Source organism: Urocitellus parryii, chromosome 6, assembly GCF_045843805.1.
Source record: "Urocitellus parryii isolate mUroPar1 chromosome 6, mUroPar1.hap1, whole genome shotgun sequence".
Taxonomy (NCBI): Eukaryota; Metazoa; Chordata; class Mammalia; order Rodentia; family Sciuridae; genus Urocitellus; species Urocitellus parryii.
In genome coordinates, this window is record NC_135536.1 from 152,729,115 (window position 1) to 152,754,776 (window position 25,662).

Consider the following 25,662-nt stretch of genomic DNA (forward strand, 5'->3'; position numbering starts at 1 on the left):
GCCAGGCACGGAAATGCAAACTTGAGGCCAGGAGCCACCTGAATGGGCCAGAGGACCAAGTTGAGCACTGACATTTTCCTCATCTTGAGGCTGGACTCTGAAGGGCGACAGGAAGGGATAAGTGCTATACAGGAAAGTGGAAAGTCTGTAAAGAGACTGACCGAGGGATTGAGGGATGGAAGGAGCTTCCCTGAGGGAAGTGGCCACGTGGAGACCTGGGGAAAAGGAGGAGCCAGCAGGAGACAGGGCAGTGTCCTGGGTAGGGTCACACCCTATACAAACACATGGAGAAAAGGAAAGGACATTTTCATTTTTCTTGAGTTTTTAAGGGAGGTGTCACTGTCCCCCCCATTTATGTGTTAAGATGGCTCTGGTCTCCAAGTGGAGCCTGGAGGCAGGAGGGGACATGAAAGGCCTAGTTAGGAGGCTGCTGCGTTGGTCTGGGCAGAATGGTGGTCGGACTTGGATGACAAGGGAAACGTGGGTGGATTTGAGGCACATCTAGGAGTGAACATTGTTGGGCCTTAGCAGCTGACTTGACATGGGAGGTGACAGCAAGGGAGACTTAGAGGGTCATCTTCTTGTCCGTACATAAAGGGCTGGGAGAAGGGGTACCACTGCAATGAGACCCCCTGAAACTCAGCACGGCTCCAGCTCCTTCTTCCTTTTCTCCTGGACCTGGTTCCTCCCCACGGCAGAAGGCTGCTTTAAATCCTGTCCCCTGTGGGCCCTCCAGGTGTGGGCCTAGAGTGCTGGGGCCAGGTAGGCGTCTTCTTTAAGGCAGGAGCTTGGCTGCACAAGGATGACCAGGGGCCTCTGGGCTGCAGTCCTGGCTGGGCCACTCTTTATTGTCTCACCCTGGACAGTTCCATGAAGCTTTAAAGTCTTATTTTGGAGAAGAATAAACAGTGACATATCCTCTGGATAGTCAAGGCCAAGTTCAGCACAATTAATATTCCAAAAAAATCAGGATTCCAATTTCCAGGGAAATGCATTATAAGAGAAAGAGGGTTGTTGTTCTGGTCATTCTCATCAGTCTTCAAGAAAGAGTCTTGTGGTCCTGCGTCATATTCACTGTTCACACAGATCTGCTTGGTTCTTTGTAAATCTAGGACAAAGGCCCCTTGGTCATGTGGTTCTGTGACACCTGCTCTGCTGGCCCTGTTTTGAGGTTGTTCTTATAAAGGTGTCACAGTGCAGAGGTCAAAGGCCAAGCAGGCAGTGGGGTGGGGGTCCCTGGTCCTTTTCAGGAGATAAATATCAGCCCCCTTCTGTACAGGGTCATAAGGTCCAGGGCAGAAGTGATACATGACTAGAGGCTTGGGGACAGGAGGGGAAAAGAGACAATGTGACTCAGCTTGGCACATATATGGTCACTGAGGACAATACCATATTCCTAAACAGGAGCTTCCTGAAATATCTACCTGGCAGTGAGGAGGGCAGAGCCTGAGACCAGACTGGCTGTGTTCAAGTGCTGTCTGTGGTCTTGGACAAGTTCATTATCATGTCTCTGCCTGTCTTCTCTTCGGTACCTACCTTGTCACCTGTGGGCAGAACCAAATGAATAACTCCAATGAGGGCTCTGGGAAGCATCGGCAAAGTGAGTTGTTAATATGGGGATTTCTGCTTTAGTTGCTGCTTTTGTATGGAACATGAGCCAGTAGCCTGGACATAGAGGAGTAGAAAGGTTAACATTTCTTTTCTTTCTACTTTCCTCTTTCTTGTGGCAGAGTCACTCCTATCAAAGCTCATGGCATCTTGTGGGGTTGGCTTCAATTATCCTTTTGGGTATTTAGACCAGAGGTAGAAAACTGTGGCTCTTGGAGAAAATCTGGCTACTTGTTTTTGTATAGGTTTAAAAAAATTGGGGAAATAAATCAAAAGATTAATATCACATGACACAAAAATTATGAGGTTCCAAGTTTAGTGAGTATAATTGGAACACAGTGATAACCATTTGTATATTGCATAAAACTGCTATAATGCTTCAGCAGTAGAGCTGAGCAACTGAGACAGACTAAATGGCTTGCAAAGCCTGAAGTATCTGCTTATTATAGAAATGAGCTGACCCTGGATCAGGTTGTGAGCTGTCTAACAAGGATGCCAGGTTAACCCAAGTGGAAAAGGGAGAGTGCAGGCTGGCCTCTGTGCCTGTTTCACTGGTAGGTAGGGGACTTCTGCAGTCACTCAGTCACCTGCTTCTACAGCCAGGCATGAGAAAAGGTCTGGAAGCTGAGGGTGGAGGGCTGCAGAGGGAAGACTGGGAGGCCACTGGGTGCTGTGGAATGCTGTGGAAGTTCTCAGACTGGGCAATATTAGGTCTGGTGTCCTGATGGGCACTGAGGACTCCTCTTTGCCTTCTCTAGCCCAATGTAGATGTTTATCTGACAGCAACTAAAGAAGGATCTTTCCAATAAGAGGAATGGCCACTTGCATCTTCAATTCATCATGGTTTCATTTTTAGATGGTTTCCTGGCTACCTTCACTGAAATCCGGGTCCTTTGGTGGCTGGTGAATCATGCAGGTGGTCCTTGAGTGATTGAAGGTGAGCAGGGAAAGCAGCAAAGAGTCACAGCTCCATTTCAGCTCTGCTGAGGAGGACAGGCTGCCCCCAGGATGGCCAGGCACAGAGGAGTCAGCTGCCTGGGCTCATCAGTTCCTCCTTCTCCATTAGCCTGTTATGCTTCCCTCACATCCTGTCAGTCAGTTCTGTTTGCCCTCTGGGCAATGCCTGGTGGACTCAACTTCTGTCGTCTATTTCCTCCCACACAGGGCTCCATCTGGTGAAGGCAAGAACCAGTGAGGGACCATGTATATCACAGTCAAGTAAGCAAATGGGTCCAATTCTCAGACAACCCTTAGTTTAAAAGATGTCTGCTTGCCTGATTTTTGTTTTATTTTGTAGGGAAAAGTCAATTTCTCTTTAATTGATTGAGTGAAATATTTAAAATATACAGAAAAATATATTAAATTATTAATAAATAAAATTTTGTGTTTCAAAAATTCTTAAATCTTTTTAAAAATTTTTAATTTTAATTGGCATATATGTATTTATTTATGGGGTAAAGTATTAAAATTTAATCAATGTATACAATGTGTATGATCAAATCAGGTTAATTAGCATTTCCATCTTGGAGTAAAATATACATACATATGATAAATATATGTCTTGGAATAATATATAATTTACCATTCCAGCACCTTTGACTGGTTCTATAGCATTCTGTAATTCACATTGTTGTACAACCATTACCACCGACCATCTTCAGAACTTTTCTTCTCAAACTGAAACTTTATGCCCATTAAACAATAAGTCTCCATCTTCTCTCCCCCAAACACCATTTGCTTTTTAAGATTTATCCTTGTAGATAACATGTGAATAACATGTTGATTTTAACTAATATATAGCATTCTACTCTATGGATATATCACACATTGTCCATTTCACTATTGGTGGATATTTAGGTCATTTCAGGTTTTTACTTGTTCCAAGTAGTGCTTTAGAAAAACACACCAGAGGCTTATGTCTTTGTGCATGCATCTCAGAGACTGCGTTTTTAGAGTTCCAGAATAGGGTTGCTGGGTCCTGGGATAAGCTCAGTTTTCATTTTTACTAGACATTCCCGGCTTGCATTTCAGAGGTGTGCTTCCAGAAGTATATGAAAACTCAAACTTGCCTACCATATCTCCAACATTTTTAGTGTGGAACTTGGTAGATTTCCTCTCCTAAGTCTTGAAATGTCATATTAAGTAATTAATAGAGCAATTAAGAATTCTTATTAGAAAGAATAACCATGTTTTCAATATTTTTGATTATCTACTTTTTGTGTGTTTATTGATGCTGGGACAAGGGACATGATTATACTTTTGTATATTTCACCATTTTGATGTATTTTTTTTAGTGTGAACTCTCAGAAGCTTTTTGAAGGATATGGTGAAGGTATAAAAATTAAGTGAGAGAGATAAACTATTTCAGAGATTAGAGAAAGGTTAGGTTTAAATGCCAGGACCCAGATCCAATAGAATCAGAATCAGAAATGAAACCAAAGCACCCTGATAAGACCTGGGCTTTTTGATCTTTTAAATTGCATTAATAATATTGAATTTGCTTTAGAAATATTTAATTTGCTCCCAGTTTTGGGCATTCTCTTATGTTGTTTTTGTTTTTGAAAGTTGGAGGCAAAAGAGGGGCAGCTACTTTGTGGTTTGATAATAGCATTATCATTGTGATTTGTCTAGATGTCGAGAAGACCCAGGTAATGCATTACAACAGGAAACAAATGAAAACAAAAACAAAACAAAATAAGAAAAGTGTAAAGATGGGGAGGTCTGGGGGCTGGGGTTGTGGCTCAGTGGGAGAGCGCTCACCTAGCATGTGCAAGGCCCTGGGTTCCATCCTCAGCATCACATTAAAAAAAAAAAAAAAAAAAAAAAGAAAAAAAAAAAGACAGGGAGGTCTGTTAGAATCCTTCAAACCATAAGCACAGGAATACCTGACTCCAATGGACTTACTCAGAAGGTTTCCTCCAAGCAGCTCTGGCTGGGCTGTGCTGGCCCAGGCTTGTGGAACCTCTGGCCAAGGCCAACCACAAAAAGAGGTGTAATTAGAATTTGATGTGGGAACACAATAGCTCCTGTTTTCACCCACCCAGCTTATTTCCTCACAATAAACACCTCGACTTAAGGATAAATAAGGTTTGTTATTGAAAGAAAATGATTTGAAACACAACTTTGGCTTTCGCCCAAACCAGCTTGAGGAAAGAACTTGGCTCATTTTGCAATGAGCTGATGTCTTCTGAGTCACCTTGGATACTCAGCTCTGAGAGGGGAGCAGAGAACTACAGGCACCAACTGCCAAGACTAGTTAGTTATCTCACAGACCACATCACTGATCCATGTTCAACTGGAAAAATAAAATAGAGTGATTTTTCTTCCCATTCTAGGCAGTGTTTTAGGTGGGAAAGCAGGAGTTGCTTGGGGGTGCTTTCTTTTGAATTTTTTTTGTTGGTGCATTATAATTGTATATAATAGTGGGATTCTTTATGCCATATTTGTACATGCATGTAATTTGATCTAGCTCATTCCACTGTACTTTCCCTTTCCTCTGTCCTCCTTGCTTCCGCCAATCTGCTTGCTCTACTGTATTGCTCTCCCTTCTATTATTATTATTATTATTATTATTATCATCATCATCATCATTATTATATTATTTTGGTTAGTGCATTATGCTTACATATAAGCATGATTCATTGTGGTATATTCATACATGGACATAGTGTAATTTGGTAGATTTTGTTCTCCATTTCTTTCCAAGGTCTTCCTTTGCTCTTCCTGTCTTGACCCCCTTCCTCTATTCTCTTGGTCACTATTTTATTTCCATGAGATTCTATTTTTTATTTCTGTCTCTGTCTCTGTGTCTCTTTCTTCCATTCCACCCTTGACTTTCTGAGTCTGACTTATTTCATTTAGAACAATGTTCTTCAGTTCCATCTACTTACTATCAAATGACATACTTCCATTCTTCTTTAGGGCTGAGTAAAACTCCGTTGTGTTCTACTCAATGAACCACCACATTTTCCTTATCCAGTTGTCTGCTGATAGACACCAAAACTGGGTCATATCTTGTCTATTGCAACTTGTGCCATTATAAATATTGATGTCCCTATATCACTATTGTACACTGATTTTAGTTCTTCGGATAAATACCAAGGAGTGGATAGCTGGGTCATATGGTGGTTCCATTCCTAATCTTTTAAGGACTCTCCATACTGCTTTCTAAAGTGATTGTACTAACTTGCAGTCCTGTGGGGTTATTCTTGTTGACCAGAATGCATTGGAATTCTGGAACTGCCACTATGTCTTTGGATAGGAAACCCAAGTTCTGAAAGCTCCCAATAAGTGGTGTGTCAATACCACCCTCCTCACAGGGATTTTTTTCAAGGAGTAAACAAGATATTTCAGGGAGAAAATGGGAAAATGCACAGTGTTCTTCTCAGTGCCAATAGTAACAAAAAGAATGGATATGATAATGATAAGAATAAGAGTAATTGATGAGGAAGAACTCTTAGTTCCTTTTTCTGAGTATGTAGATAGGAATTTTATGTGCTTGCCCAAGTTCAGTTCTCTCTAGGCAGGACACAGGTAAGCAGATACCACTGGCATTTTTCCTCCATTTGGACACTGAATGTGTGCTGCTTCTCACCAAAGACCCTTTATAGGACCATAAGACTCCAGGATGTGGTTACCTTTTGCACAGTGTTCTGAAATAACTTTCTGAGGTATTGGCCCCACATCTCTTTGATCTCATTTTGGTAGGACAGTCATGCTTTCTGGAGACAATTGGGTACATGTTGTGTAAATTAAATGATCAATCATTACTTGTGTTCTGTTTGGATCTGGAATGTCCCCCAAAGTCTCATGTTCTAAAGCCTTGGTCTCCAATACAGTAATGGGAAGATGGGGCTCCAATGCAGAGGTGGGGCTTTAGGAAATTATTAGACCATGAGGGCTCTTAACCTCATCAGTGTATTAATGCATTTGATGGATTAATAATTAAATAGTCCACTTACATGGACTGTTGGGTGGTTGGAAGCTATAGAAGTTTGGACCTAGTTGGAAGGAGGTCAGTGGGGTTGTGCACTGGAAGGGTATTTCTTCTTCCTTTCATTCTTTCTGCTTCCTAGCTACCATTAGCTGAAAAGCTTTCCTTCTCTACAACTTTTTGCCATTATGTTTTGCCTCACTCAGGCCCAGAGCAATGGAGCAGGCTGACCATGGACTGAACCTATGAAACAATAAGCCAACAAAAATCTTTCCTCCTCTAAGTGTTTTTCTCAAGTATTTGTCACAGCAAAGAAAAGCTGACTAACTCAAGTTGATTTAGATTAAACAAAGTATTTGGTTCTACTCTGGGAAGTTTAATTTTGTGAATTAACTGGGCCAAAAGATATCCAGATGTTTGATCAAGCATTGTTCTGAATGCTTCTGTGAGGGTTTTTCAGATGAGAGTGCACGGAGTAAAGCAAACTGCCTTTTCCAATGTGGGTGAGCTTTGTCCAATCAGTTGAAGGCCTGAGAGGGCCAAAAGGGCTGACCCTCCCCCAAGCAAGAGAATTCTTCTTGTCTGATGCTCTTCAAATGTGGACAACAACTTTTCACTGTCTCAGAACTCAAATGGAAGCATTGGCTCTTTCTGGATTTCTAGCCTGCAGGCTTTTGGACTGGAAGTACACCTTTGGCTCCCCTGGGTCTCCATCCTGCCCATTTACTCTGCAGATCTTGGGATTTGTCAGCTTCCATAATCATATGAGCCAATTCTTTGTCATGAATCTGTGAATACATACATCCTATTTGTTGTTCTCTGGGAACCTTGACCAACCCACATTCAGACTCACTGGAAACATAACATCTAGGTTTGGCAAATATGCTAACTCGGACCTACAAATCACAACACTTTGTTTTTTGACTTCCAGAAGAAGTCATTGTGCATACCTCTCCTTTTGCAACTGCTGAGAGACTTTATATATTTCTCATCACACTCACATTATATCAATAGACAGACCTGATTCTTATAGAGTGACATGAACTCCTAAGACAAAATAGTAATTTTTGATCAGAGATTTTGGAAGTATGTGACTCAGTGTATACATTTTTCTTTCCTTTTCTGGAATTAGTACACATTAAGCACATTAATAAAAATACCTACTGTATCAGACCCTGGAGTTGCAGTGTGTCTCACAAGTGATTTTAATCCAGTGAGGTTCTAAAATTTCTTGAAAGTACAGGGTCACCAATGATGCTATTTTGTTTCAGATCTATTAAAATTTGACCAAAGGGCTCTATATAATTCACTGATGATTGCAACCCATGCTCTGAATTTTACAAACAGTAGTTTAGAAACAGGGGATTTTAATTACAATGTCTCGGTTGGGGAACTTACAGGAAGACAGAAATCATATATCATGAACAATAGAGACATCTTGGGCCTGATGGGTTCTCCCACCAAATCAGCATGATTTTAAGTTGCAATCTCTTTAACCCTTGGTGGACATATTTATGAGTGAATTTTTTTCTATATTTGATGGAATGTCATGGGAGGGGTTACATAATCTGGCATCAACACTGTTCCTGGGCAAAGACAGCCATCCTCGCATATCCCATTTTTATCTTTGAGTAATGACATCATATTCACAAGGCACATAGTGAGATATGCTGTAGGTGGCAAATCAAGAAAGAACATGTTTTCTGTGTAGAGTGAGAGACACACTCTCCTTCCCCTGGGGCACCCTGGAAACAGCCAGGCCACCTCCTCACCTCCATTCTCTGCTGGCTTTCTCTTGACAGCAGCAAAAAGTGCTGGAAGCTTGTTTTTGCATTGGAGCAAACACGGGCAATGGCACGTGATGCTGATGTGCTAATTGGTTGTCTTGGTCTCTACTTGTTCGTGTCCTGTGGTTAACATGGATAGGTGTGGCTCTTCTGGAATGGCGTCTGCTGTAAGTTTGCCTGGAATCCTGCTCTATTGCCTGGAGACATTTCATACTTACAAGAAAGGTTTGGTACTGAAGAGGTGTTTATTAGCAGTTCACCATTGAATTCACCACAGGTCAAATTCCTGGACATTTTCATTCTAATTCTCATATCCTTTCCCACAGGTTACACAATTCATACAATTCCTCATTCCTTTGCATTTCTGTACAGGTTTGATTTGATAATTTGTGGCTTATAATATTCTGTCAACTGGACTTATGTATTTGGTCATTCAATAATTTAAAAAGTTATATTTATTGGAAAAGTATTGCCAAAAAAGGACATTAAAGGGGACAATTGGTGGAATTTAAATACAGACTGTGGATTAGGTAATGATATTGCATCAATGTAAATTTTCTAATTTTGATAATAATACTTGTCTTTGTTCTTAGGAACTATATACTGAGGTAAATTAGGGGACATTTTTCAACATACTATCTCAAACATTTCAAGATTAATATACTCACACATTAATATACTATCTTGAATTGTTATATGTATACATGATTATGTATATATACAAGTATATATGTACTTGTACTATCTTGTTCTATTCTAATAATCTTTCATGCTTGAAATTACATCAACGTAAAAAGATAACAACAGATTTTTAATCCCAGGGACTTAGGAGGTTGAGGCAGGAATTCAAAGTCAGTCTAGGCAACTTAAAGAGACCTTGTCTCAAAATAAAATAAAAAGGACCTGGGATATAGCTCAGTGGAAGAGCACCCTTGGGTGCTGTGCAGGAAGCAATTATAAGGTATATTATCAGGGTAACCAGTTCACACAATATAAGGTATATTATCAGGGTAATCAAATATGGTCTTGCCATTTATCTTCCACCTACTACATTTTATTGTCACTATTTGCATGATGTCTGAATATAGGAAGGACAGTATGTCTTCCTTGAGCCTTCATAAGGCTTATGACAAAAGAGAGCAAGTCTTCATTCCCCACCCCAGTGCACAAAGACCTAAATCTGCTCATATCATAACTGTCATTCCTGTTCCTGCCACATGATGTCGCTGTTGGAGATGGAGTGTGCAGATTCCTCTGGTGCTGCACTGAGCTCAGGCTCTTGTAAAAGCTACTTTGGATCTGGTCAGTGATTAATATGCAGGTACACATCCCTGTATAGAGGAGAGGGTGATTAGCATCCTTGGGGGGATGTGAATTGGTTTCCTGATGTTGGTTTAGTTTGGACCTTGATGGTGAGATAGGCTGGATTAGGAGGAGAGGAGCAGAAACCACCTGCCGGTTCATGTTCCTGCCTGATACCAGGTATTGACTATAGACGGAATGTGACATGTGGTGGCCAGGAACAGAGAGTTCTTACAGAGAGGGTGGGGGCTCATTTGGGGGTCTTTGATAGTTTATGTTCCTGGGCTTGTTTGCCTATTTGACACATCTTCATGTTCAATAGATTAATGATTTTTGCAGTATCTTGGCATTTTCTGTGGTAATATTGCAAAATGGCTGCAATGCTTCACTCCTCCCTGTGTCATGACTTTTGCAATGTGACTTGCAGTTCAGCTCATTTTCTCTCGCCTTGAATCTGAACTGACCTCCCTGTCCTAACCTGTTAGAGGATGAGACCCCAACAGTAGAGAGGAACTGTTCACACTGAGGCCACCCAAGACCAGCCAGCCCCAGCTGACCCAGCAGCTGACAGCAGACCCATGAGTTAGTCCTGGGATTGAAAAAATGCTCAAACACGAGGAATAGATATCCATGTTCTAAATTAGATTGTGGGCTGAATAATGCATACCCCCCGAATCTACTTACATGGTGAAGGGAACTTTGTAAAAGTGATTAAGGATTTCAAGCTGGAGAAGGTATTCTGGAATATCTATGTGGGCCCAATGTAAGCATGAGAAACACAGGCAGGTCAGATAGAAGACAAGGAGTAATTGCGATGAAACAGAGATTGGAGTGGTGCTACCAATGAGTTCCAGAAGGCTCTAGAACCTGGAAAAGGCCAGGGATGGGTTTTACCCTGGAGTCTCAAAAGAAACCAGCCTGAAAACACCTTGGCTTGAGCCCCACAAGACTCATTTTGGACTTAGGACTTTTATTTTAAAGAATAAATTTGTGGCCTCTTTAGTCAGTCAATTTGTTTTAATAGTGATGGGAAGCTTATATAGCCAGGAAGCTTTGGGGTGTTCTGTTGTGCAGCAAAAGTTAACTGATACATATGTTCTTGTAGCTTTGTGGAATCTTTAGGACAAGAAAATTGGTAGCAGATGGTGTTATGGTTTATATATGAGTTGTCCCCCAGAAGCTCATGTGAGAAACAATGCAAGAAAGTTCAGAGGTAAAATAATTGGATTATGAGAGCCTTAACCTAATCAGTACATTAACCTGCAGATAGGGATTAACTGGGTGGTAACTGTAGGCAGGTAGGTGTGGTTGGTGGGGTTGTCCCTGGGAGTGTGCCTTTGGTGGTATATATTTTTGTCTTTGTGGAACAGGACTCCCTCTCTTTGCTTCCATATTGTCATGTCCTGAGCGGCTTTCTTCTGCTACACTTTTCCTCCATGAGGTTCTGTCTGAACTTGGGCTCTGAGCAATGAAGTCCGTCATCTATGCAAACTGAGACCCAGATAAACCTTCTCTAAAAGTGTTCTTGTCAGGTCTTTTGGTCACAGTGGCGAAAAACTGACTAAAATGGAAGGGCATGTGTTTAGAAGTGCCAACAAGTAAAAGTAATGCTTTATTTGACATTTTAAGGAAAATGTTTTACAAGGTGTACGTGTTGAAGGCTTGATGCTCGGCATGAGGAACTAGGGAGGTGGTGGGAACTTTAGGAGATGGGGCCCAGGGGAAAGAAGTTAGATCATGGGGTATGCCCTTGAGGGGACATTGAGACCCTTGGCCCCTTCCTGTCTCTGTGTTTGCTTCTGGGTCACCATGAAGTGAACAGATTTCTCTGCTACATGCTCTCTGCCGTGGTGTGATGCCTTACCACAAGCCGAAAGCAACATAGCCAAGCAACCATGGGCTGAAATCATGAGTCAAAACAGATCTTTCCTACTTTTAAGTTGATTTTCTCAGTTATTTTTTTAGCAATGGAAACCTGACTAACATAATGCCTCATTAAAATCATGATGGTTTCACCCAGAGATATTTAAGAGGCAGATATGATAGGGTCACAGGCAGGGGCTTTCCTGATGGGCCTGGCCTCACCTCTTTGCCCCCTGCCTCTCTTCATAGCTGCTCCTCTCTCTGCCTCTGTGACTGGGGAATTTTTCTTCCTCCTTAATTTTTTTTTTTTAAACAAACTCTCCTATCTCCAGTTTTTCAGCCACATCTTCCTCCTAAGCTGAACCTTCATTTTTCCTCTTTGGTTCAGCATGTGGGTGGATGACTCCTGGGAAAAGGACTCCTCTTATATTAAAAGGTCTCAGGACCACACCCAGCCTCTTCTGAGGATGTGGCTCCTTCCACCTGCTGTTATGGTTTGGATGTGAGGTGTCCCCCAAAACTCACATGTGAGATTTTGCAAGAAGATTCAGAGGAGAAATGATTGGGTTATAAGAGTCTTAACCCAATCAGCGATTTAATCCCCTTCCAGGGATTAATTTCGTGGTAACTGAAGTGGCAGGGTATGGCTGGAAGAGATGGGAATTAGGGCATGGTTTTGGGTCTGTATTGGTATCTGGCGAGTGGACCCTCTCTCTGCTTTCGATCAACATGTGAGCTGCTTCCCTCTGCCACACTCTTCTGCCATGATGTTCTGCCTCACCTGGAGCCCCGAGGAATGGAGCCAGCCTTCTATGGACTAAGATCTATGAAACCATGAGCCCTCAAATAAACTCTTCCTTCTCTACAGCTGGGCTGATTGGGTCACTTAGTCACAGCAGTGAACAAGCTGACTAAAACACCTGCTCTCATATCCTAAGCAAAGGCCTGAAGGGAAGTCAAATGCTGGGGTTGGCCATGGGCATGATGCACATCATCGGATGAATTTTCTAGAAACATCATGAGCAAAGTGCTATGGGAACATGGGGAAGGAAAGGCGGTTTCTTTGAGGAGTCAGGGAAGGCCTCCCTAGATAGGAACAGAGTGGATTTTGTATGGTAAGTAAGATTGAAACCAGGAAGGGTGTTTTGTCTGCAGGTGCTACACTACCAAAGTACAAGATACAGGATGTGAAGGGTAATTATAAAAAGTTAGAAGGGCATGATTCTTGCTCAAATATTTTAGTGTCAAATATCTGTTTAGCTCATTCATGAGGGAACCAAGCCAATGACACTGGTTTCAAAGATGTGAAAAATAGATAGCGGATAACAGAATGATGGGACAAGATGATAAAATTCGCTATAAAACTGGATAATATAGGTCAACAAAAACCTATCTTTGAGTTTATCAGCTCTACTAGCAGAAACCTTTTTTAAGTTATCAACATTCAACAAGTTAGCATTGGGTCTCATAGAGCCTGGTCCTTCATCAACAGTAAATGTGAGACAAACAAATTAGTTTTCTAATGTTGTGTAACAAATCCCCCCAAAACTTACTAGCTTAAGCCAACCAACATTTATTATCTTATAACAGTTTCTGAGTACCAGGAATTTGGAAGCAGCATGGTTGGGTGGTCCTAGATCAGGGTCTTGGATGAGGCTGGACTCACACTGTAAGCCTGGGCTGAAACCATCCAAAGACCCTGGGGATCCACTTTCAAGCTTATTTAGGTGGCCATGGGAGAAGGTTCTGGTTCCTCTTTACATGAATGGAGACTCTTTTTAGGGGTGTTCATAAGACATGGCAGCTGTTTTCCCCCAGTGAGTGATAAAAAGAAAGGAGATGGGGAGAGGAAAGAGAGGAAGAGGAGGAGAAGGAGTACCTGAGGTGGAAGTCATAGTCTCAGAGATGACACGTCATCTCTTCTGCCATGTTCTATGTTCCAAGTTGAGTCTCTAAGTACAGTCCGCTCAAGGGGAGGTGCATTAGCTTCCATACTCTTAATTATTGAAGAGTATGTGGACATTTTTTTTTGAGGATCATCACATTGCTTCCCCTCTAAAGGATGTAAGGAGCTTCAGGCAGGCATGTTTTAGACAACTTTTTGTAATGTAGATATGTTTGGTGGATGCCAGGAATCCAGTGGGGCTGGATAGGAGGAGAAAAGAGATATGGCCAGAGGATACTGGGCAGGCTAATGGAGCCCTGTGCACCATGCCATGCTGAATCTCTGTCCTGTGGCTCCCAGTGGGGACTCTGAGCACCTGAGCAAGTCCCACAGCTGGTCCACTGGACAGGTGTTTTAGGAGGATCTTGTAGTTGTAGAGGACTGGGCTGACTGGGAGTAGGCATAGGGAGGCAGGGAGTCCAAGTGTAGAGGTTGGCCATGAAACTTGAAGGAAGATTGTGGTGAAAGGGATGTAGTGGAAGCTTTGAAGGAGATACTGGAGTCAGCATTGGTCTAACATCTGGGCTGACTGGCATGTAACAGGAAGGACAGAGGTGGGAAATATGGCAGAGGCAGGAAGTGCTGGTCAGAGCAGGTTGGCATGACTGGTATCTCACCCTAAATTCCCAAGACCTTCTTTATTTACAGGAAAGGAGAAGACACCTAGTCTGGGAGTTGAACCAGGAAGGGTGTTTGGAAAGTTGACTAAACAAGTCCCAGGTGGTCCAGGGTATGAATAGGCCAATGTCTTGGATCAGAAATCTTAAGAGCATGCCCAAATCCTTCCTTCCTTTGGAGTGAGGGCTGTTCTATGGCAATACTGTTGTAGCAAGTTCTAAAGGAACAAAGTTGAAAACACATTGGTGCCACAGTCTGTGGGGTTGGGTGGCAGGAAGTTCCATCTCCTGGATAAGGTGGAGACATTTCCTGAGAGGGTCAGACTAGTCCTTCCTGCCCAGCACATTCTGGAACTGGTGGCTTGGATGCAGGGAACACAGGTGGATAATTCTGAAATGGTACCTGGCCTTGAGCCAATGGAAATCTCACTCTCCCAGCTCTGAAACACATGCTTCCAACAAATATGATGCAAAGAACTGTAATATAACACAGCACATTCTTCAGTTTTTAGGAGAACAAGCAAGCACCCAGTCTGCACAGACCACACCATGGTGCACCATGGGTTGGAAGACTATGTCCCTGGAACCTGGTGGCATGTGTCTATTTGGTCATTCTGAAACAGACCCACACATGGCCTTTGGGAGGTGGGGGCTGGGGGAGTGAGATGGGGAGGAACAGACAACCTGGGGTGGGGTGTTTGTGAACAGAGCTAGACAACACCTACTCTCGAGCTGTCCCACAGTGGGACAGGGAGCCTGGGCATCTATTCACCCTCAGTCATTTGCTAGTTCACTCATCTACTCATCTGAGGATGCCTAAGTGGACCTCACATGTTTTACTAAGTGGAACATTTGTTTTACTGTTGTCCTTTGCTGTCTCCAGGGATTAGTTCTAGGATCCCACTTGGCTATGTAATCTATGGATGCTCAAGTCCCTTATATAAAATAGGACTCATATGTAACCTACCCACAGCCTCCTCTACACTTTGAATCATCCTTAAATCATCCTTAAATTAAATGTTGAGAGGCTTGGGCTCCTCCCGCCATTGTGTAGAGGCCAGTATTCCGCTATGGAGCATGTCTTTACCCCGCTGGAGCCCCTGCTTCCCGCTGGAAGTTTGAAGTTCTGCCTTATGATTCTTAATCAGCCTCTGGACAAGTGTTTTCGTCATCTTTGGGAAAAAGCTCTTTTAAGAGCCTGTGCTGATGGAGGTGCCAACCGCTTATATGATACCACCGGAGGAGAGAGAGAAAGGTTTTTGCCTGAATTCATCAATGGAGACTTTGATTCCATCAGGCCTGAAGTCCGAGAGTTCTACAGTGTTAAGGGGTGTGAGCTTCTTTCAACTCCAGATCAGGACCACACTGACTTTACCAAGTGCCTTAAAGTGCTCCAAAAGAAGATAGAAGAAAAAGACCTACAGGTGGACGTGATCGTGACACTGGGAGGCCTTGCTGGGCGTTTTGACCAGATCATGGCGTCTGTGAACACCCTGTTCCAAGCCACTCACATCACGCCTCTGCCAGTTATCATGATCCAAGAGGAGTCTCTCATCTACCTTCTCCAGCCAATTAATTATTTGCTGGATGAAGCCTGCCCTTTTATATATTATATGTTTGTCATACTGGCAGTGAATAGGATAAGAAGGTATTCATCGTCTGAGTGAAGCTGAATATTCATGACGCAGATTTGACATGTGTGATGTTTCTGCTGAGAGCTCAAGTCCTGGGTCCCTGTACCAATCCATACCCATGTCAAGCAGTCTTGTCTGTGACAGCCTCCAAGAAGTGAATCTCAGCATGATTTGAAATGGGGGCAGAGACAACTCTGAAATCTTCTATTTGTTGTCATATTTGAATTCCTTTCTTTGGAAAATTTTATTTTTTTTAAAATTCTTCCCTCTCTCTTCTATAACTTTTGTCATTGGCTTGTCCTTATACTCAGATATAAATTTTATGGCAGCAAAGAACTAATAGTCTAAGCAGTATTGAAAAGATCATTTTATATATAGGAATTTGCAGAGAATCTTATGAGATCTGCCCAAGGATATTTATAGTAATTCTTTGAAGGAAAATTGGTGCTGATATCAGAGACACATACGTGCATATCCTTGTTGCTGCAGTATTCATTGTTGCTGACACATAGTGCCATCAATGAAAGAAGGGATAACACAGATGTGGGACATAGACACCTTAGAATTTATTCAGCCATTAAAAGAACAATATCCGGGCTGGGATTGTGGCTCAGCAATAGAGCGCTTGCCTGGCACATGCGAGGCCCTGGGTTTGATCCTCAGCACCACATAAAAATAAATAAATAAAATAGGTGTACTGGGTCCAACTACAACTAAAAAATAAATATTTTAAAAATAACAATATCCTGTCATTTACAGCAAAATGGATAAACCCGGAAGACATTATGTTAAGTGAAAGAAGTGAGACACTTCTTAAATTACCACGAGTTTTCTTTCATGTAGATGTTTTTAAAAGTTGATTGTGGAATGTATAATGGCAATTACTGAATGCTGGGAAGCTTTGAGGGGCAGGAGGGTGTGGGAGGTTGGATCAGGGAACTTACACCAGTTCCATAGAAGTGATGAATCCTGGTCTTCTACAGAGGAGGAGTTACTCTACCTCATGATACACCATTATGTATTTTATGAATAACTAAAAGAGGCTCCAAACAAGATAATGAGGAGACGGAAATGTTAATTACCCTGATTTGATCAGTACACATTATGTACAGGTATTGAAATATCACCCCAAGCCCCTTAAATATGTATGATTCTTTAATATTAATCAATAATCTTTTAAAAAATATTTGAGGAGACGGAAATGTTAAATACCCTGCTTTGTTCATTACGCACTCTATGTATGTATTGAATTATCACATTATTCTCTGTTGATTTTTACAATTAATTACTTTTACAAAAGAAAACAAAAACAAATTGGTGCTGAACACTAAGCAGATCTCACACAGTGCCAGTCTAGAAGAGGACCACAGGCATCTAATCTAGAAGTAGCCCTCTGCATCAAGCCTTCCCAAGCTGCCTTCCTCCTCCAGAGGGCAAATGCTGCTCCGTCCTCCCCGCCTGGGAAGGTCTGGCCAGGTGAGGATGCTCAGTGCCTCACCTGAAGGCCCTCCTCCCGACGGTGTGGCTGCTGGTTGCTGGGCCTGCTCCTCTCCCTTGGCTCGTCTGCTCTGCTGTGCAAGGGCCATAGTCACTTCCCGGCTGGAGCGCACATGGCACCCACCTTCCCTCCACCTCCCCTTGTCCATGGCTTCAGACTTGCCCAGCCTCCAAGGGAGGTTTTCAATGTTCATTCTTCTCTCCTTTTCCTCCCCTTCCCCTCAGCATTTTAAAATTATAACACCAAAAACTGTCCTGTTATAGTGACAGAAGTCTACACATGTGAGTAGGAAGACCTTGTATTTAATGTGAACCAAGACACTAAAAAGTAAAATTTCAGGGCTCTACAAAAAATAAATAAATAAATAAATAAATAAATAAATAAATAAATAAATAAATTAAATGTTGAGGCTGGTCTTGAATTTACAGTCCTGCCTCAGCCTCCTGAATTACTGGGATTACAGGTGTATACCACCACACCCTGCTCAATATTTCAACTTCTGCCGGGGTTATTGGTGTGTAACCATCCTGTAGGTGGAGAACCATCTGTACGTATTCTATACCCATGACACTGAAGTATGATATTCTGATAATAGAATGTTTACATCAAACTAATAAAGAAAAATAAAAGAGTTGAAATAAATAATATTTAAATTGGTTTAATTACAGATGCAATCTTTTTCCTTTACTAAAATAGTATTAGAGTATTAGTAATATGGTTGACCTTACTTCATTGGTTTTATAAATCTTGGTCCACACCTGCAGCAGTTTGAGCTACCAAGTTTGGGATCTAAATTTAAAGGCTTCCTTGGCTGGAGAGGACCCCATCTGACACAAGAGGCTCCCAAGGGACCCAAGGGGAGCATGTTGGCCATACTTTCTAAATCAACACCCATGTTTTTGGTCCCATTCACCAACAATGCAGTATTGAGTTGAAGCATTTAGGGACTAAATGCAACTATTAATTTACACTATTTAATTAAAACTATTAGGGACTAGTGATATAACTCAGTGGCAGAGCACTTATCTATCATGCCAGAGGTCCTGGTTCCATTCCCAGCCCTGCCAAAAAAAAAAAAAAAGTGCCTATTAAACTTTCAACTGTTTTTGATGTCACTTTTTCTCACATCTTATATATATTTAAACAAATATTTAAAAACAGGGCTGGGGCCATGACTCAGCAGTAGTGCACTTGCCTTGCATGTGTGAGGTAATAGGTTTTATTCTCAGTACTGCATATAAACAAATAAAAGTAAAAGTTTATCAACAACTAAAAAAATATACATTAAAAAATATTTTAAAACAATCACCTTCAATATACACCAAAGCACTCTGGGAGCATTTAAAACAGGTTAGAATATTCTGTTTGCAAGTTTCTTCAGTATATGAACAGAGGTTTTTTTTTTTTTTAAATACATGACATATTTTTGTTTGTGACAAAATTGCATAAGGTTTATAAAAGCCCCCAAAATGAATTTTCAATTTCTATTTAGGGTGAGTTACTTTGAAAAGTTGTTCCTTTCTCATGTAATACTAAAAGTTACCTTTATCTTGAGATAGCAGTTTTAGAAATTCTGTTGAGTTTCCCTTGTTTGCAGGAAACAGATCAACCAAAGAAGTAGCTGTATTTTTGTAAAATATAACCATGCACCTAGTGGCCTGAGTATATCAGATATATAGGGAGTCACTAGCAGAGTGATGCAAAGATTCTTTTATGTAAGTCCATTCATGCACCCAGGTGCACGCAAGTTGTTGGGAGGGGTCTCAGGATTTCCTGTAGTTGCTGGGGAATTCCCTCTCTTACCTCAGGATAGTGTATGGACTTCCAAAACTGCAACACTGGACTGGAGAGAGCTCATGCTTACACCCAGTATCAGAAAACAGTCTTTATTATATTCCAGTGAAATGAACATAGAGAACAGTCTGCATATCCTTCCCATACCTTGTTGGATTGTCTTGCACCATCTCAGGATCATGCACCCAACTTGGAGAGCACTGAGACAAGCTTAGGGCTTATAGCAATATACTTTGGGCTGTCTTTATGGCCTGAGGCCCCACCTGCACACTAGTATCTTCTGAAAACTAATCCAGAAACTCCATAACACTCTCAGGGCAGATGTCTTAGTCCTTGTGGGCTGCTCTAACAAAATGTCATAGACTGGCTTATAAACAACAGAAATTTATTCCTCACAGTTCTGAAGGCTGGAAATTTTAAGATTCAAGGTGCTGGCAGATTTGGTGTCTAGTGAAGGTGAAGACCCACTTTCTGGTTTATAGACAGCATTTCCTTACATGGTGGAAAGGGTAAAGAGTATCTCTGGAGTCTCCTTTATAAGGGCATTTTCTTAGTCCATTTTCTGTTCCATTTAGTATACCTAAAACTGAGTAGCTTATTAAAAATAGAAGTTTATTTTGCTTCATATTTTTAAAAGGCAGAGAAATCCAAGAGCATCAGCCTGGCTACTGATGATGGTTCATGTTGCTCTATAACATGTTGGAAATTGGGAGGGGAAAAGGGCATGTGTAGAAGAGGCACAGACATTAATCCCTCTTAGTGATCTAGTTACCTCTGAAAGGCCCCCACCTCCTAACACTGCCACAATGTCAAACAAATTTCAACATGAGTTTCAGAAGGACACACTATATTCAAACCATAGCAGGCACTAATCCCAAACACAAGCACCCCACCTTCATAACCTAATGTGTTCCCGAATGTCCCACCTCCAAATACCATCATTTTGGGGACTAGGTTTTAACATATGATTTTGAGGGAACATAAACATTCAGACCACCACAGAAGTTATGGCTTCCATTGTCACATTGACAAGGAAGTTGCTTTCAGACTTTTCCTCCGCCAAAGGTACCTATTTATGGGTCACCAGGTTCTGAGCTTGGTTTATTAGATGTACGTTTCCGATTCTTATCTCTTTATAAGAAAGATGAATTATTCCCATTTTACAGATAATGGAAATGAACTTTGAAAGGTTTAGGATCTTAGGCTAGGAAATGGCAGAAGCAGAAGATCAAACTCGCTGCCTCTAATTGCCCCTCCCTTCCCACGAGTCCCACATGGCCATCTTGTTACCTCTTCTCTGGTCTGCACATTTTACTTGGCAGTGGGACAGGACATCCTGCCAGCATAGAATAATCTCCTGCTTTGCTGTAATGAAACATTTCCCTAGTCTTGCAAGAGCTGATCCCCAAATGTCCTATCCCTTTCTACTCAAGCTCAGGGGAGGGGATATTGGAATTGCAGGAAAAACCTTGGTAGGGACACTGGGTCAACGCTGATATTTTAAGAAGGCTTTGGCCCTTCCTTACCCTCCTGCAGATAACTGTCCTCGGAAGCACAGACTGCTGCTCTCATGGAGCTGTCCCTAACTTGAATAAATTCAGAGCTTGTCTCCCAGGTCCAAGGTGGTCAACACACCTCTGTGAATTGGAAAAGCCCTTCTTATCTCACCACGGGTGCTGAATTCCCGAATCACCAAAAACATGTAGAACACAAATCCATATCTACTGGGCCAACTAGGACTTCCTGTTTTTAAGTTCTGGGAGTTTCTTTAAAATCATAAACAAATGAAGGTTGTTTTGGACCGCAAGTAAATATTCCCTAAGAGAATTTTGTGTGAATCATGAATAAGCAAGAAGTGGGCTGCATTTCCTTCAAAAATATACACATTTCAGAGGAAAGGGGCTTGGAAAGTGCATCCTGGATTCTTGCTGAGTGGGAAAATATCTGGAAAAATGATTGGACCTCATTATTTTATTTTATTTTTTAGTAGTTAATTATGTCATCTAAATGCTGTTTTTGAGGCTGGCATGCTGATAAAAACATTCTCCATGTTCTAGTCTCCCATAGGACAATTGTTTGCTGTTGAGAAAACTTGGTTTCAGTCTTATAATCCACCCTGTAAGAGCGGGGCTGGAAGCCTCAGAAAGGGGCATCTGGAGAAGGGACGATTTTGCTAAAGTGTGAACTTGGCTCCCAGCCTGTGGATTACTACCACATTTCTGTTGCACATCCACTGATGCAAGTGGAAGGAGAAAGCACTTAAAAATATAAAGGAATGTTAAGGATTCACATCAGGTTATTCTTTGTTTCTATGAAAAAAAAAAAAATACCCGCACAAGGCAGTTAAAACAGAAAGGGAACTTATGGGAGAGAAGGAATTTGAGAAAAAGTTGAGTAGGCAGTTCTGGGACCTCTCATCTAGGCAGCCATGGTGGCCAGGATATGGTCCCATCTCTGAATGTTAAGTTTATGGTCCAGACTCCCAGAGATAGGATGTTGGGTTCCAGGGTAGGACGGCCTATTCCTAGTCACAGGAAGTGACTTGCCTTCTGTGTTTTCAACCTTAAAAAACTAGATATGTTCACCAAGTATTCCTCATCAAACTCCTTATCATTATATGGTATCTGTGGTTTTATTGATTTATTAAAGCACTACCTCTTTTTCTCCCTCCCTCCCTCCCTTCCATCCTTCTTTCTTTGGAGAAATATGCATTTATTTTGAATGATAATAGCTAATCAAACAATAGCTAATGATTTATTATATAACCTAGGACTGGTCTAAGGATTTTCTATGTGTTATTTAATCTACACAAAACGCCATGAGGTGCTGTTATTGTATCATTTGTTGTTATTACCATTTCACAAGAGGGAAACTTAAGCATGAAAGTTTCCACCAAGGAATTGCAGCCTAAGGCTGGGAGATGCGTGCTCTGCTCTTCCCAGAGGATTAAGAGGACCATGCAATTGTTCTAGGCAGTTCAGTTCCATGGTCAAGACACTCCCCTCCCCGACGCTGACTTTAGTACAGAGAGCCTCTTGCAGCAAAGGGATGCAGTCTGTGACTGGATGACACTGGGATACTGAATTTCCGGGATACTCCTGAGGCTCCTGATACCAATGGGGAGAAGACAGGCTTTGGTGAGCTCTGAGCTGATTAGACACAAGACAGTTGTGTGTGACACCTCAGCACCCACATGGGCAGGATGGTGGCTCTTCCCAGCAAGCCCTGAGTCACCTCCAGCTGCTTTTTTTGGAGGGGTGGGGGGAAAGGGGTAAGTTCATCTATCAAGGCAAAGCTGTTGTCTTGCTTAGAGGTTGTGCAACCAGGAAGTCAGTCTCAATGGTGGGCCCCATGCATATTTAGCCCACCAGTGTGCAGTTGAGTAAGTAGCTCATTTCACCATCTTGTGGAGACCAGAGAAAAGAGATTGCTGAGCACCTCACAGGCTGGCATGGGGCTTGGTAGTTGGATCCTTGCTATGACCCAGTGTGAGTCAGATGTCTGTGTGGGACTCTTGCTTTAGTGGAGTTTTTTTCTGAGGGAAGTAAGGAGAGATGTGGGCCTCCTAAAGCCTCCGTGGGCATCTAGTTCTTCTACCGTGTTTTGTCTCTCAATTTAAAGTGACTGGACTTCCATTTCTCCATGGCTTGGCAGGGTACAGCAAGGGAGAATGTTTCCCATTCCCCTCCTCCTTGGCCTTTCTTCATCCTCCTTCCCTCCTAGTTCCTTCCTTGTTCTAAAAAGGGATTATGTAGTGCTTTTTAGGTCTATATTCTTTAGGTTGGGAGGCATCTTAGATTTAGGCACTACCATTTTTTTTTTTTTTTTTTTGCATGAGAGATTCACTCAAGTCATAACTTGCAGGATAGTAGAGGAAGGGCATTGCTGCCATCCAGTCGTGAAAGCCCAGTTCAAGGCAGCACTGTATACAGACTTCTTAGATTGATATGCCCCCTATAGGTGGCCTTAACCCCCCAGATCTCCTCCCTAGCTCCTCTTTCCATCCCTCTCTAGATGGCAGGGGCTATAGGGAGCTGCCTTTGTTAATCCAAGTTGCCACAACAAAGTACTGAACTGGATGGCTTAAACTACAGAAAATTATTTCCTTATGATTCTGGAGGCTAGAAGTTCAAAATCAAGGTACCCACACTGTTGGTTTCTCCTGAGGCCCATATTCTCTGCTTAAAGATGGTATGTTCTTCTTATGAATTCCCATGGTCTTCCCATGACTTCCCATGGTCTTCCTATGTCGGTCTGTGTGAGTCTGTATCTTAATCCCTTTTTATAAAGATACCAGTACTATGGGCTTGGGCCCCACACTTACACCCCATTTTAATTTAATTACCTCTTTTAAAGCCTTGTCTCCAAACAGCTACCATCCTCTGTTCTCCTGGAGAGTTACTGAAACAGGTCAAGACCACTCAGTTAAAATTATTTTTCTGATCTTCATTTTTTTTTTTTAATTTTTTTTTAAAGAGAGAGAGAGAGAGAGAGAGAGAGAGAGAGAGAGAGAGAGAATTTTTAATATTTATTTTTTAGTTCTCGGCGGACACAACATCTTTGTTGGTATGTGGTGCTGAGGATCGAACCCGGGCCGCACGCATGCCAGGCGAGTGCGCTACCGCTTGAGCCACATCCCCAGCCCCTGATCTTCATTTTTGAAAATTGAAACTCCACTTGACTTTGCTATTTAGGAAGATTGAAAAAACTGAAAGATCCCTGGTGGAGGGAGTTGTCAGATTTACCATGTTATGGTGTGTGCATTTGTGTCACTCACCACCTACTCACTGTCCAAGTGTTGAACAGGGTATGTGCCTTGTCAAAGCTCTGGGAGATGGAGTAGGAACAATGGAAGATGAGCAGGTTTAGATTCAGCTTGTGCAATGTCCCTATAGCACATCTGAGAGTGGGCAATGCAGAGACTCTGAGTCCTGAAGGGCTTTTAGGAGGGTAAGTGTGTATAAGGGACACATGGGGACCAGGAGATACATTTGATGTGAGCTTGGAAGACTTCCAACCCTATGCAGCATGGACAAGTGCCCAGGCAGAGAGGCTAGGGTAATAGGCCCACAAGGCCATTCATTTGACAAACATGTATTGAGGACCACCCAGTGCCAGTAAGAGTCCCACAGTGGAAGGACAATGAGCCACCTAAACAAAAATGTATAGCCTCCTGCAGTTACATACAAATAATCTCAAATTAGCACTGATTGCTCAAAGACACTCATAATTTACTTCCTAAAAAATTCTTTAAGTGAGCTGTCTAGGTCAGGAAAAGGTTCAGGTCACCTTCTTAGGACATGGCTTTCTCCAACCTGAGGGTTCTGTTTGCAAGTTTGCAGCTCAGTTATAATATGATTGCTCTCCCTTGTGCCAGCATCATTGGGATGAGAGAGAGAGAGAGAGAGAGAGAGAGAGAGAGAGAGAGAGAGAGAGAGAGAGAGAGAAGAAAGAGAAAGAAAGAAAGAGAGAGAAAATGAATGAATTAGTTCTAGAAGGCCAAGGAAGTCCCCAGAATTCCCTTCCTGTCTGCTGGCTATCTATAGTTGCAAGATAGTTGGGGAAGACACATCAGATGATTTTGGCCTCTGTAGTTGCAGGTGGAGTTGGATATGGGGTCTGGGGTCAACTGAGAACAATGAAGAGTAGCACTCCATTCAGTTCAGCTTGGAGAGTGTTGAGCATGACTTGGGGCAGCAGGCACACAGCCTGGATGGTGAGGTTGGTGTTACTGCAGCTGACAGTACTGGTCATCTGGGATGGATGAGCCCCTATATTTCAGCATGAGCTGTGCATCTTCTATGGTCTGTTAGGGCCTGTGAGGCATTTCCTGAGCACCTGTTCAGCTACAGAGGAGGCACAGAGCATTTGGGGTTCCAGAACAGGGAGATATTGCCTTTATGAATATCTGATATCAGCATTAACTCATTTCTTTGTGGCTTCCTCTGAAACAAGCCTTGTCCTGGCAAGGGGAAATCAAGAACACTGTGATCCCCGTGAGCAATTAGTAGTCAGTCCTCTGACGAAAAATTGAGGTGATGACATTGTCTGAGATCATGAGTGAGACTTAGTCTTCCTGCTTTTTGCTAAATGTGGGGCCAGTTGTGAAAGGGTAGAGTTCTTTAAAATAGATTTTAAGACTTGGACAAAGTGTCCTTTTTCTTCAAGTGAAAAGGACAGCAGGACTATTCTTATATTCTTTGCATTCCTCCAACCTGTGGTATCTGTTCTTCCCAATGGCAATGAGGGTCTTGCCCTTTGGAAAATGTTTAGAATTTTTACCAATATAAGGTAAATGACAATTCCTGACTATTTTATTAGCACACTGGCCACTTGAGAGGACACAAGTTAAAATACAGTGGCATTCATCTCAAAAGTCTAAGGCAATTTATGGGAGGGGAGAATGCAGGAGATTAGGTTCTGAAGACCCATGTCCTAGATCAGGATGAAGGCCTTGAGAGGTCCTTCCTAGAGTCATACATGCCCTTATATTTCTTTTGTGAAAGAGGGAAATTTCCTAACCTCTTTTTGTTCACACCAGAGGAGTTCAAGTGTAAGATGGCCCAGTGAGGTGGGGTTAGGGCTGGTCTACACATCTATGTGAATCCTGCCTATCTCTCCCTTCTTTGTTGGATTTGCTCTGGGTCCAGTTCCCCTCTTTGTCAGAAGATGGCCACCAGC

At 42.2% G+C, this 25,662-nt stretch overlaps 1 pseudogene; it reads left to right on the top strand.

Moving 5' to 3' along the window:
- The first annotated feature begins 15,085 nt into the window (after window positions 1–15,085).
- Window positions 15,086–15,722, top strand: LOC113185823 (thiamine pyrophosphokinase 1 pseudogene; annotated as a pseudogene).
- The last annotated feature ends 9,940 nt before the right edge of the window (window positions 15,723–25,662 follow it).